Raw genomic sequence first — 15,176 nt, 5'->3', positions numbered from 1 at the left:
GGGCGGAACAAACACGTGGCAGTTCAACTTCCAACATGGCACATAAGGAAACATATGTTTTCATTAATCACAAGGCATGAGGGAGTTGGAGTATGTATGTAGTTGAAGGCAGGGAAAGGAAGATCTGATTAGTAGTAAATTTCATTTAATTTTTTGATTCGAAAGCAAATTTATGAGGGAGGAGGGGAGGCATTTACAAAAAATATTTTACTAATTCACACCAGTCCTTGCCCCAGAAAAATCCTTGAGCGCTATGCCTGCTGCTGCTGGGAGTGGATTTTCATCCCAAAATTGGACCAGGAAGACTACTAGTAGTACTTTAACAACAATTAACTGTTAAACAATCCTTTGGAAGGGAGAGCAATATGACACAGTCACCCAGTTGCACAGCGGATCACTGATTCCATAACATCTATGCTGGTATTAAATGTGGTCCAATGTGATGCAAAAGAGTCAACAACCAAGTTTTTTATCTTGTGCCCAGGCATGACAATGAGCTTTTCCTTATAATGGGCAACAACTGTTTCATCCACTGGTGCCTAATTTACACAACATCCTCATCAACAACGTCCTCTTCATCAACATCCTTTTTAGCGTCAGCTACACAAATATCCTGCTCATCCTGGGGCACTGCCACAGAAGCAGCCACGATTTTTATGTCAGCATGTTCACTTGTGCTTACATCAACATAAGAGGCAGAACCACCAGTCATAAATAAAGGCCTTAGCCTTTCCTTGCCACTTCATGTGGTGAAACTGTCTTTCTGCAGCTAACTTTTCCTTTGATGTTTTTTTCTTTACCACTGTAAAAGATTGGTTCTTGATTTTAGATGCCCTTACTTAAGCCCTGTATGCCCTTGGGCATCGGCTTTAGTAGATGATGTAGATGGACTTGTATCGTCATGACTGGTGGCACTGGCAGAAGCCCCAGCACTAGTATGTGGTTCCTGCTCTTCTCTCAAGTCTCAACTGATCGTTCTCCATATCAACAAACACGAATTTTAAATATTACACTGCGGTATCAATAACCTACAGTGTCACAAGATTTTTTTTATAAATAAGAAAAGAATAACACTGCGTTGCCACTTAGTGTCACAAGATTATTTCTGAATAAGAAAAGAAAAAACACACTGCGCTAACACACGCACGCGCAGCGGCCGCACTGCGCGTGCGCAAGCCCCGAAGCGAGAGAGAAATTTTCTCGCTCCGGGGCTCACCACAAAAGGGACGGCTGTCGATGTTGATCGACAGCTCACCCCGTTTTGTAGGTATGGCGGGGGGTGGTTTAACAAATGGAGGCGTTCCTAAGCGAACGCTTGCCATTTGTGGGCGGCCCCACTGACATCACCAGTGATGTCAGTGGGAGAACTTCCGGCTCTATTAGAGCCGAAAGCTCTCTGGGGCTTGCGGCAGATGAGACCCTATCACAAGGGTCTTGTCGCAAGCCCCGATGGCCTTGACCATCACGACCATCATCCTGGTCGCTCGTTAAGGTTGTGGGTGGTAACCCACAGCCTAGCGAGCGGTTAGGAGGCCAGATCATTTTTTAGATGCGGCCGCCCTCATTCAGTACGAGCGCTTGCATTTTGCGAGCGGCTCTGAGTGAGGTCCTAAGTGTCACAAAATTATGAATAAGAATAACGCACTGTGCTGCCACTTGCAGTGTCACAGGATGTTTTATGAATAAGAAAACGCACTGCCACTTACAGTGATGTCATATATATTATGCATGTTATTTAGCACTTTGTTGTGGTCTTGTAGTCTGTGTGTAGACTGTTTTATTCACGATTGAGGAAAGAAGTGAAAACTTCAATATTAGACTGCGCTACCACTTACAGTGTCAAAAGATTCTTTATGAGTAAAACACTGCGCTACCACTTACACTGTGACAATATTTTTTATGAATAAGAATAACACACTGCGCTATGACTTACAGTGTCACAATACGTGGATGATAAACTGCGGTCTGGCCGGCAGTGTCACCAAAAAATAATAGCGCAGCTAAGTTGCTAATGCACAAACACACACAAAATGCACTTTTATTTTTTTTGACACTGCTGAAGAGCACCCCTGAATGAAGCAGCAGCCGCTTGATAAACAACACAGACAGCACCCTTTCTTTATGGACAACAAAGCTCCCCTGCTGAGTGCGGACAGATCACCTGCAGAGTCACAAATACATGGAAGATAAACTGCGGCAGTGTAACGAACAATAATAGCACAGCTAATTTGCTAACGCGCACACACAAAAAAAAAGATAAAAAGTACTTTTATTTTGTTCACACTGGGGAAAAGCACCCCTAATGGACTGCAGCCCTAGCCTGATGGACAAGACAACAACACAGCAGCAGCCACAGTTAATTGACAGGACAAGTGACACAACAGCTGCAGCACCCACTGAAGAAACCCCCCCTTTCTATACTGCAGCCTAAGCCCCTTTATGGACAACACAGCAGCAGTCTTCAGCCCAAGACTCCACGAGTTTGCCATAATTTTGGCAAGTACTGTACTTAGAGTACAGTGGTATTGTCCATGGGCATGGGTAATTTTTTATTGTATTTTGCCAAGTCCTGAATTGCATACATGGAGGAGTGTTAGTGCAATTGATTGTGTATTAAACTAATACCACATTCGGTGTGTGTGTGTGTGTGTGTGTGTGTGTGTGTGTGTGTGTGTGTGTGTGTGTGTGTGTCATGTTTATTCAATATTTCCTTTGCAGTAAGGCTAGAAGTACCAGCAGGCCAGGTCTCAGAATGTCAGCACTTGCGAATCTCTAATTTCTAACATTGTGGGACCAGTAGTCCTAATGTAATGGACGATATTTATTCTATTTTTACACAATTAACCCTACACCAAAGGCACGAGGGTGTGGGGAATAACCCTGGGCTATCAGCGTGGGGTATATTTAAGAGGGGGTACCTCTTTTTTTGGGTGGGCCTATTTCCCATGGAATCCCAGTCCTAAGCTGACTAGTTAGTCTGTGAATCATGTTCCCTTGCTGTGACATGAACCCCCAGCTAGTTAGAGCTAATTGATGGTAATACAGGAGACCCCTATGCATTGTTTTCACTGTATTTGATAAACTGGACTGGCACAGAAGCCCGATGCTGGTTCATTGAAATATGGGGGACTCCCAAGCTGGTTTTTCCCTTATTTCCTAAACCAGACTGGCTCAAAAAGTGTTTGTTGGTGCATTTTATATGTAATATCCTATTGTTAGAGAATATTAATTAATTACCTACCCAGTTCCCACCTCTTTTTAATTGAGTGCAGTTTGATTGATTTTTATAAACCCTGCTATATGCATAGGGCAACTTACACTGTCAGTAATGATTTATACATTGTACATTGCAGCATCTTCAATATATCTATTTGGTGGTAATTCTGGGACTTTTAACTATAGTCTTTATTGGGTAAAGTAAATGGTTATAGGGGAAACATTCATATTACCATGTATATTTTTTATTTCCAGCACATGGATGTAACAGCAGGAATGTTTCAGAGGAATTTCCCATGCTCTCTCCAGATTGTGAGATAGAAGGCAACAACATCACAGGAGATTCCCCCCGAGAAAATCCCTTTATACACCCAGTACATCACCATGCAGATGTGTCATCTAATCCCTCTACTCATGGGGAATATTCTCCTGATATCTCTGATAATGGACCTTCTAGTACAAATAAAATATTTCACTCTCCTACAGGGAACGCTAAGGCAGGAGAGGGGCCATTTCCATGTTCTGAGTGTGGGAAATGGTTTACATACAAATCAGTTCTTGTTAAACATCAGAGAACTCACACAGGTGAGAAACCATTTCCATGCTCTGAGTGTGGGAAATGTTTTCAAGAAAAGTCATACCTTATTTCACATCAGAGAAGACACACAAGTGAGAAATCATTTCCTTGCTCTGAGTGTGGGAAATGTTTTAAAGAAAAGTCATACCTTATTTCACATCAGAGAAGACACACAAGTGAGAAACCATTTCCATGCTCTGAGTGTGGGAAGTGTTTTACAGAGAAATCACATCTTGTTAAACATCAGAGAACTCACACAGGTGAGAAACCATTTCCATGCTATGAGTGTGGGAAATGTTTTACAGTGAAATTTGACCTTGTTACACATCAGAGAACTCACACAGGGGAGAAACCATTTCCATGCTCTGAGTGCAGGAAATTGTTTACAACGAAATCAAATCTTATTGTACATCAGAGAACTCACACAGGGGAGAAACCATTTCCATGTTCTGAGTGTGGGATATGTTTTAAAGTGAGAGCAGACCTTGTTACACATCAGAGAACTCACACAGGTGAGAAACTTTTTCCATGTTCTGAGTGTGGGAAATGTTTTACAAATAAATCAAATCTTATTGTACATCAGAGAACTCACACAGGTGAGAAACCATTTCCATGTTCTGAGTGTGGGATATGTTTTACAGTGAAAGCAAATCTTGTTACACATCAGAGTACTCACACAGGTGAGAAACCATTTCTATGTTCTGAGTGTGGGAAATGTTTTAGAAACAAATCATATCTTGTTAGACATCAGAAAATGCACAGGAGAAATGCAAAGTCATGAACTGGTAAACCTAAAATGGATTTGTTACAATATTCTAATTTTGAAAATGTTCTTTACAGAAATGTTGTACACAGAAATCAAATCATAAAAGATGCCAGCAAAAAAATGTGTACTTCCCTATGTAATCAGATACCTTTTGGGATGCAAACCCAGTCCCCACTGAGGCATACCAGTGTAGGTAGACCTGATGGATGTGCACTATATATAAGTGTTAGGTGTATTTGTATGCAATGCGGATAATGTATTAAAATACACTTTATTTGAAAATGTATTTATTGCATTTTTCAAGAAACACAAACATCGTGATGACAACATGACAGATAAGAAATATGAACATCATAATCAGGAACTATACGGTGTAGATGGCGGTGCATAAAGAACCAAAAGTTGTACAAAAAAACAGGACGGGAAGGACATATTATCCATCTCAAGAGCCATGAAAAATTAAGAAAGAAAAGTAGTAGAACATAGGAAACAAAAACGAGGGGAGGATAAGGCTCGAATATACCCCCTTCACACATAAATACGTGCAATAATATAAATCAGTCACATTTATTGGCGATATAAATACAAGTTGGTAGATCCAAGGAGGTGTAAGATATGTTCTTGCTGGGAGTGGCCTAAAGATACAATATAAGTACACCATATATTTTAACATCAGGTTACATTTCCCTCCACATCAGGAAGAGTGGATTGATGCTCTAAGTGTAACATATGTAGAAGCAGAACATGAACTTGTTTGGGCCTAGGGTTAGAGCGTTCCATCCACTTAGATAGAATCACCTTATTAGCCAGCATGAGGACATAAAGAAATGAGGTAAGGTGTTTATGTAGAGAGTGCAGACCCCAAGAAGAGACATTCAAAACTATCCGTGTCTTGGGGTCTAGGGATCAGTGTAAACCAAACGTAGTATTGATAAACCAGAGAGTGTGATACCTACATTTTTGAATTTTAGGGCATTGCCAGAAATTGTGAAAGCAAAATATGAATACTCTTTTATATACCCAAAATGTCGCTATTTAGCGCTACAAGTAAGAAATAATTGCCTTCCAATCCAATTGTGGTTCCAAAACACAAAACGTTATATTGCAATAAAAAAGAAAGTTACACGCTTAGATCTAACACAATTAGCGCAAAAAGAAAGTAAATACAAAGGTACAAACCGATACATATGCGGGCGCACTGGCCCAGTATGCAGTATTTCAATCCTGAACCTGCAGTCACCTTCACCCAAGGATATAGAGAAATGACTGACTACTGCCCCAGCTCACAAGCATATATCCGGTACAGGTTTTAGAGACAACAAAGGCACAGAATAACAGATGCTCATTGGTTCTTGCTTCAGGTCACTCCGTTCATTGGTTAGTTCATATGGTGTCATCAGAGGTATGGATCAGCTTTCCAACTGCTTCATTGTGTAGGTTTCCCTCCAAAGAACTAATAAAAAAACACTACATACAGAGATACATTCTAACCTATAATCCATATCTTGCGAACGCCTGCTGCGATCTCCTTGCCGATAGAACCGAAGATCTGCAGATAAACAGGTTTAGAATGGTACCAAACATGACATGTCTACTAGCTTATGTACCTTAAATATCATATACATACATTTAACAACATAATTATTCGCTAATAAAACCTAATATCACGTTTAATGTGAAGGAACCTTTTTATAAGTTATTGTAAGTGAGAATATTGTGTAGTTTCACTAGTTTGTGTTGCACGTATGTGTGGGTTCGTGCGCACTTCAAAGGTGCGTGCGTATGTGTATGCATGTAAGTCTATGTGTGTGTGCTATGTATTTCAGTGTATTTGTGATGGTTTAATATATATATTATCCATTTCTGACATTTTAATAAGTTGCTTAAACTATAGTCTAAGGTGTTATAAGTAGTAAGGTTTATTTCTAAGCAGGGGGAGACCAACAGCTGTCTGCCGTTGCCACCTGGTCTGATAGCTAATTCAAAGGGTTTCCTCTGCCTATTCAAAGTCTAAATGCCAATTCCTTTGAACCAAAACAGTACTGAACAAAAAGGTATTCAATTTTTAACGATTTGCAGGCCTCTGACAATGATTCCCAAACTTGCATTCAGACTGTGCTACATTTTTAATTATTTGTCACAGGCATATTGTATTAGCCTGCGGAGTCTCTCAAAACACTCACAGATATACACATCAAAACCTGTCTTCCAACTAAACCTTGCAGTAATATAAACATATTTGTACGCATCGGAATTGCGCTGACACAGAGCAGCGTCCAAGCAATTCGTCAGACCATGGATGACTAAATCATCAGATAACAATTGCAAGCGATCATATCCAATTATCTGGCTTCAATAAATACATTAGTCTCCTTACAGTTTGGGCAATGACCATGTGCTTTATCTGGCCTTGAGAGATGTAAACCCTGTGACATCATTTTATGTGAATGTCTTGCAATTGTACCAAATATAGAGCTTTCTGTATGAGGGCGGATTTACCTTATACCTAATAAGTATTTAACTCGCAGTATTTGGGGTCAATTGAGTAAGAGAGGAATAGTTGGTGCTAAATCCCAGTATAAAAACGTAATCCTAAAAGAAATAATGGAAATTAAATGAAGAAGGGAGATTATAGGTCCACTTTAAATGAGCGGTCATAATGCTCCAGAAGGGATTGAATAAAATGAAAAATCTGAGTATACATAAAGTCTGAATGAGTTATACCGTGTCTGTCTATCAACTCTGGAGTCAAAAGAAAGTGACAACATGGATCAAAAACATATTTGATAGCACTAATTCCAGAGGTGTCACTGGGTCTGGTGACAACTGGTGCACACTGTAAATCCCACCTGCATGAAAAAGGGGCATGGTTTAACATAAAGGGTTGTGGTCTCACAGGTAAACCTGTTCGCATTACTCCAGAGGTGTAGTTGCTCAATCAATACAATTTTCTTAAATCACTCAAAAATGAAGGCTCTTACAGCAAGTGATCCCATCATGATCCCAAAATAAAACTTTGGGGCTCTATTACCAACCGTATGAACACTTTTTGAGTATTTTTAAAATCTGTTGTTTTTTTAGAAAATAAAAATTTTGATTTTAACATTTTTAAATGTTTTATTGAAACACCCTGTTGTGTTTCATATCATATGAAAGCCCAGAAAAAGAGGTTAAAATGAGACCTTGCCCAACTCTCTAGCTCAATTAGATGAGCTGCAAAAGCAATTAAAAAAAAACTTAAAAGCACATTTTTCATTAAAAAATTGCAGTTTTAAAGGCATATAACTTCAAAACCAGTGTACATATCAGCCTAAGATTTGGGGGTTTTCTTTACACCTATGCCATAATTTATTATACCAAATTTTATTGAAACTAGAGAATGAAAGGTAGAATTTTTTCGGAAATTGTGTAGATTTGATGTGGAATGACCCTGCATCTACTTAAGGGGAACTATCCACTACAAGGATGGGATGTGGAATGACCGTACATGTACTGAAGGGGAACTATCCACTTCTGGGACAGGATCCAGAATGACTACATTTACTGAAGGGGAACTATCCACTACTGGGACGGGATGCGGAATGACCCTGCATCAACTGAAAAGAAACTATCCACTACTGGGACGAGATGCGGAATGATCCTACATCTACTGAAGGGGAACTATCCACTACTGGGACGGGATGCAAAATGACTACATCTACTGAAAGGGAACTATCCACTACTGGGACAGGATGCAAAATGACCCTACATCTACTGAAAGGTAACTATCCACTACTGGGATGGGATGCTGAATGACCCTACATCTACTGAAAGGGAACTATCCACTACTGGGACAGGATGCAGAATGACTACATCTACTGAAAGAGAACTATTCACTGCTGGGACGGGATGCAGAATGACCGTACATCTACTGAAAGGGAACTATCCACTACTGGGATGGGATGTGGAATGACTCTACATCTACTGAAAGGGAACTATCCACTACTGGGACAGGATGCAGAATGACTACATCTACTGAAAGAGAACTATCCACTACTGGGACGGGATGCAGAATGACCCTACATTTACTGAAGGGGAACTATCCACTACTGGGACGGGATGCGGAATGACTACATCTACTGAAGGGGAACTATCCACTACTGGGATGGGATGCGGAATGACCCTACATCTACTGAAGGGGAACTATCCACTACTGGGACATGATAACACTAAATAGTTCTGAATTATTTACAAACCTTACTTGTTATAGACAGCACTGAAATAATTCCACACAAATACAGATTCTAAAATAAATGACAATGCTTTTACTTAAAGACAGCTTAATCATACATATATTTTGCCAAAGCAGACTTACAACAAAAAAACATATATTATACCAACAGCAGTAGGGACTACTTCTAAAATAAATTTGTGACACCCAGTACAGAACCCTGACCCTCGTTCTGTGTCTCTCCGCTGTTCTACGACTGCTACCCCCTCCCTCTTTCTCAGCTCATATTTATACCTTATTTTTGTTTATACCTCCAATTAATCTAATTAATATTTGTACGTACTAGCTCTTCATTGGTCATCTGTGCTGTAGACATAATATTGACATAATTCCATGTTATCTTTTTGTTCCCATGTAAAAATCTGACATGGTCGCCCATTTAGCCTTCATTTTTGCTTGTTGCAGGTAAATGCTATCTCAGTTACCTCATTTGTTTATATAAAACTGAGATCTGCTACTGTCAGCCGTTCTGTGTATGTTATAATTTATACATTTTAAACCTTATTCTTATTGCTAAAACTATATATATATATATATGTATAGCAGTTCAGCTTATACGTATCTCTGCAGTTAATCACACCTGCAGAGAAATAAAACACTAATCTCTACACAATAATACATCGTTTCACATGCTTATAGCTAAAATCTAAAACAAAATGGCTGCCGCGTCAGACACACACTTGCATACGTTTATAGAGGACTGGGAAGGCCTTATCCTCTCTAGGCCTAGGGCCATTCAACAAGTGTGGTTTTGCACAACTCACACAACAAATATATACATTCTCAATCTTTTCTATATGCTCTAAATTGCAGTGCAGGAAAATAAAGTAACGTAAGCATGCATATATTTCTGTTTTATCAGTTCCATCCTCTGAACATTCTTCATAACTCTGAAGAATGTTCATCTCTCATAAATTGATTTGTTTGTTTTTTTCTTAACGCATTGGAAAACCTTCTTGAAACATTTCAATAGTATATAGAAATTCAACATCATCATGGCAAAAAAATATATATTAAACTTCCCAATGTGTGCATAATATTGATTAACCAATTTCCCACCCATGCGAACCAGGTACTGGGGTTCCACCAGGTGAACCAGCTGTCAGGAATCACACCATCATGTTTATTTTGTTTAGCAAATTAATTTTTAATTAAATCTCCCAGTTAATGTCATTTATCCTTTCTTTTATTCAGCATCAATAGAATTAATGATGTATGTACAACACTTTAACCCATATACCATTTGCAAAGTAACACACTATCCTGAAGTTGTAGCTGTAAGGTATAGAAGAATGTAGAAGGTGATATCTGCCAACAATTGCGCTACAAAGGCTGCTAAAGGTAGTCTGCGCTGCATTAATTCGGTGTTTTATTGTTTGAAGCTTTTTTACTACAAATCTAAAAGTACTGTCGTATATGTCCGTGATATTGTTTATTAATTCTATTAATTCCTTTATCATTCTTTGAATTGCAGTTATTTTCCATGTACCAAATTTTATTATGTTCCCAAACCAATCTTGTAACTTTGAGACAGTGTAAAAAATAAATAAATGCTTGTACTTCTCATGTACCATTTGTTTTTTTCTTTTTTTTCGTTCTTACTGTTTTTCAGGATAATTTATTTTATATATATTTATTTTAGATCCTTATGTTGTATTACCACTGCATCGGGTAGCAATGATCTTATAAAACCTGTTCCAAAATAATTAATACGTTTATAAGTCCCATGTCCGCACACATAATATAACCCCTGTGGTAGTGTCCATGGTTTAATAGAAAATATGTTTAAAAAAACATCATAAAGGAACATTACAACGGGCACCCTTTTCATCCATACTTTCTCCTTGCTTGTTAAATTCTGCTATACAATGACCGTATGTATTATTGTACCCCAACATTCCTTTCGTCATTACACAGTTTATTAATTCACTCACACATTCTTCCTTATTAGGTTTTGTGGATTTAATGATCTCTAAAAGAGACATTCCACAAATCAAGTTTAGTTCTGAAAGGTCCACTTTGTGAGATTGTGTTACAAACACTGGTTCCCAAATTACTCCCTTCAGCTCCTATATCATTTTGTTAATACAAGTAATGTTGTCCAGATCATACCTTGGATACTTTGTTAATTTTAAACCTATGGAGCCTGTGACAATATAAGGTTCAAGTGTGTGAGTTCCACATAGTGAGTGAAGTGTTGTTTGATATGAGTGCAATGGGATAGTAGCAACTAACCCAACATTCCCTGACTGATATGGTGACTACATACCCAACGATCTGTCAAACTCATTGTTCTTTCTATCAGCTTATAAGTGTCCAGGGAAGAAGTGTCAGTTTGTATAGAGGTACTGTCTTTGCACCATTGTATGAACCTCTTCTCTGATTTAGACCAAATATTCACATATACATTTTGGAATTTTGATACAAACCTCCACACCTTTTCCTCACCGTGATGGATCTTCTTTTCCGATTCTTCACCAGATATATCTTACACCCAGTACCAGTATAGTCCTTATTACCTGTATTTTGTTACTTTTATATATTTCTTTTTTAAACCTTCTAATTATTTTTACATATGGGCAATTAAGAATTTTCTTTTACCTCGGTCTTCTGACCATCCTCTGATCGTACCTATACCTGGGAGTATCAGTCGTAAAATTAATGTGTGCATCTTTTATGGCTCTTAATATGGTTAATACCCTACCCCTTATAATCATGGACTTCAAAACAGGAGTGGAGTTCACCAATATGACCCCGGCAGTACCCTTAGGATAACTTTATACACCGTCATCATCAGCTACCAGTCCTTGGCAGCCCTCATTCACTTGAAAAAAATAAAAAAATTTAAAAATGCTATGAAAATAACTGCCTCAATCAATGATACACAGAGACTTGATCACCAATAGCCATATTTCCTTTTCTTTGCCTACAATCCACAGGAACATCACTAAGACTATCCCCCAATTCTGTGGACCTTATCTTGGTCTGAACTGTGGCTCTGATCAGGCCCATCAAATAAATTCATTAGATTTAAGTCACAGTCAATGTCTTATCTGCGTCTTCTCTTGTGTCAACTGACTTCACCAGGTCGGAAACCTTCTTGTAGTGAGATGCGTGAATCCAATTGTCCTTTTCAGCTACTCTTAAGGATGTCGAGGTTGTTAGCAGAACCTGGAACGGGCCTTGTCATCGATCTACGAGACAACCAGAACGTAAGAAATTTCTCACCATTACATAGTCTCCAGGCTGGACTCCATGACAAGATCCCTCTGGGAGTCCCTTCATAAGCTTCCCTTGCTTTTCTTGTAAAGTCCAGATGCTGTGAGAATTGTATAACATAGTCCATAGATAAATCATATGACAATGACAAGTCTGTTGCTCGACTTACTATGAGGATAGGGAATTTTCCAAAACAGTAGCTCATAAGGGGACAGTTTAAGTGGCCCTTTGGAGTGGTGAGAATGCTTTACAAGACCAGAGGTAAAGCCTCCAGCCAACTCATAGTAGTCTCCACACCCACCTTAGCTCACTTGTACTTAATGTTAGTGTTAAAACGTTCAATTCTGCTTGTTATACCCATATATTGATACATTGCTTGGAATATCGTCCCTGTAAAATGTGTACCTCTGTCAGCTTCAACAACACATGGGATACTATATCTGGACACAAATTCCTGCACAGTTTCTTTGCTGTGAATTATGCTGTACATGATGTAGGATTTCTGTGACAACATCCGGGTAACTTCATCAGGAAACTGTGAAGTACAGTACTCGCAAACAATAAATGGTTAGGTAAATGTAAGGTATCCAGGACACATTGAACCTGCTATTGATAGTGAGATTAGTTGCAGGAGAGACACGGAAATCAGTAATGGTCATCAATTGACTCATCTGAATCAGATTTAACAGTTCACTTCTGGGGAATGATCATAAACAGATTGTTGTTTAGAATAAGCAAGCATAGCTATAGCAGTAAGCTTAGGCATTTAATCAGCATCATCAGAGACAGCAGTGAGGTACAAATCTTGGTATTATTGATTAGGATATACAAATACACATAGCAGTAAACTCAGGCGTTACATCAGTATCATCATCAGATACAACTGTCTATGAGGTACAAATCTTGAATAAAACAGAATAAGGGCAGGGGAGGAAGGAGGAAAGAGCTTTGAGGGCAGGGGAGGAAGAAGGAGGAAAGAGCTTTGAGGGCAGGGGAGGAAGAAGGAGGAAAGTGCTGTGAGGGCAGGGGAGGAAGAAGGAGGAAAGAGCTGTGAGGGCAGGGGAGGAAGGAGGAAAGAGCTGTGAGGGCAGGGGAGGAAGGAGGAAAGAGCTGTGAGGGCAGGGGAGGAAGGAGGAAATTGCTGTGAGGGCAGGGGAGGAAGGAGGAAAGTGCTGTGAGGGCAGGGGAGGAAGATGGAGGAAAGAGCTGTGAGGACAGGGGAGGAAAAAGGAGATAAGAGCTGTGAGGGCAGGGAAGGAAGGAGGAAAGAGCTGTGAGGGCAGGGGAGGAAGAAGGAGGAAAGAGCTGTGAGGGCAGGGGAGGAAGAAGGAGGAAAGAGCTGTGAGGGCAGGGGAGGAAGAAGGAGGAAAGAGCAGGGGAGGAAGAAGGAGGAAAGAGCTCTGAGAGTAGGGGAGGAAGAAGGAGGAAAGCTATGAGGACAGGGGAGGAAGAAGGAGGAAAGCTGTGAGGGCAGGGGAGGAGGAAAGAGCTGTGAGGGTAGGGGAGGAAGAAGGAGGAAAGAGCTGTGAGGGCAGGGGAGGAAGGAGGAAAGAGCTGTGAGGGCAGGGGAGGAAGGAGGAAAGAGCTGTGAGGGCAGGGGAGGAAGGAGGAAATTGCTGTGAGGGCAGGGGAGGAAGGAGGAAAGTGCTGTGAGGGCAGGGGAGGAAGATGGAGGAAAGAGCTGTGAGGACAGGGGAGGAAAAAGGAGATAAGAGCTGTGAGGGCAGGGAAGGAAGGAGGAAAGAGCTGTGAGGGCAGGGGAGGAAGGAGGAGGAAAGAGCTGTGAGGGCAGGGGAGGAAGGAGGAGGAAAGAGCTGTGAGGGCAGGGGAGGAAGGAGGAGGAAAGAGCTGTGAGGGCAGGGGAGGAAGGAGGAGGAAAGAGCTGTGAGGGCAGGGGAGGAAGGAGGGAAGAGCTGTGAGGACAGGGGAGAAAGGAGGAAAGAGCTGTGAGGGCAGGGGAGGAAGGAGGAGGAAAGAGCTGTGAGGGCAGGGGAGGAAGAAGGAGGAAAGAGCAGGGTAGGAAGAAGGAGGAAAGAGCTCTGAGAGTAGGGGAGGAAGAAGGAGGAAAGCTATGAGGACAGGGGAGGAAGAAGGAGGAAAGCTGTGAGGGCAGGGGAGGAGGAAAGAGCTGTGAGGGTAGGGGAGGAAGAAGGAGGAAAGAGCTGTGAGGGCAGGGGAGGAAGGAGGAAAGAGCTGTGAGGGCAGGGGAGGAAGGAGGAAAGAGCTGTGAGGGCAGGGGAGGAAGGAGGAAATTGCTGTGAGGGCAGGGGAGGAAGGAGGAAAGTGCTGTGAGGGCAGGGGAGGAAGATGGAGGAAAGAGCTGTGAGGACAGGGGAGGAAAAAGGAGATAAGAGCTGTGAGGGCAGGGAAGGAAGGAGGAAAGAGCTGTGAGGGCAGGGGAGGAAGAAGGAGGAAAGAGCTGTGAGGGCAGGGGAGGAAGGAGGAGGAAAGAGCTGTGAGGGCAGGGGAGGAAGGAGGAGGAAAGAGCTGTGAGGGCAGGGGAGGAAGGAGGAGGAAAGAGCTGTGAGGGCAGGGGAGGAAGGAGGGAAGAGCTGTGAGGACAGGGGAGAAAGGAGGAAAGAGCTGTGAGGGCAGGGGAGGAAGGAGGAAAGTGCTGTGAGGGCAGGGGAGGAAGAAGGAAAGTGCTGTGAGGGCAGGGGAGAAAGGAGGAAAGTGCTGTGAGGGCAGGGGAGGAAGGAGGAAAGAGCTGTGAGGGCAGGGGAGGAAGGAGGAAAGAGCTGTGAGGACAGGGGAGGAAAAAGGAGATAAGAGCTGTGAGGGCAGGGAAGGAAGGAGGAAAGAGCTGTGAGGGCAGGGGAGGAAGAAGGAGGAAAGAGCTGTGAGGGCAGGGGAGGAAGGAGGAGGAAAGAGCTGTGAGGGCAGGGGAGGAAGGAGGAGGAAAGAGCTGTGAGGGTAGGGGAGGAAGAAGGTGGAAAGAGCTGTGAGGGCAGGGGAGGAAGGAGGAGGAGGAAAGAGCTGTGAGGGCAAGGGAGGAAGCAGGAAAGAGCTGTGAGGGCAGGGGAGGAAGAAGTAGGAAAGAGCTGTGAGGGCAGGGGAGGAAGAAGGAGGATAGAGCTGTGAGGGCAGGGGAGGAAGAAGGAGGAAAGAGCTGTGAGGGCATGGGAGGA

This window comes from Taudactylus pleione, unplaced genomic scaffold, assembly GCF_031769625.1.
Source record: "Taudactylus pleione unplaced genomic scaffold, aTauple2 ptg000504l, whole genome shotgun sequence".
Taxonomy (NCBI): Eukaryota; Metazoa; Chordata; class Amphibia; order Anura; family Myobatrachidae; genus Taudactylus; species Taudactylus pleione.
Note: the sequence above shows the minus strand (reverse complement) of the source record.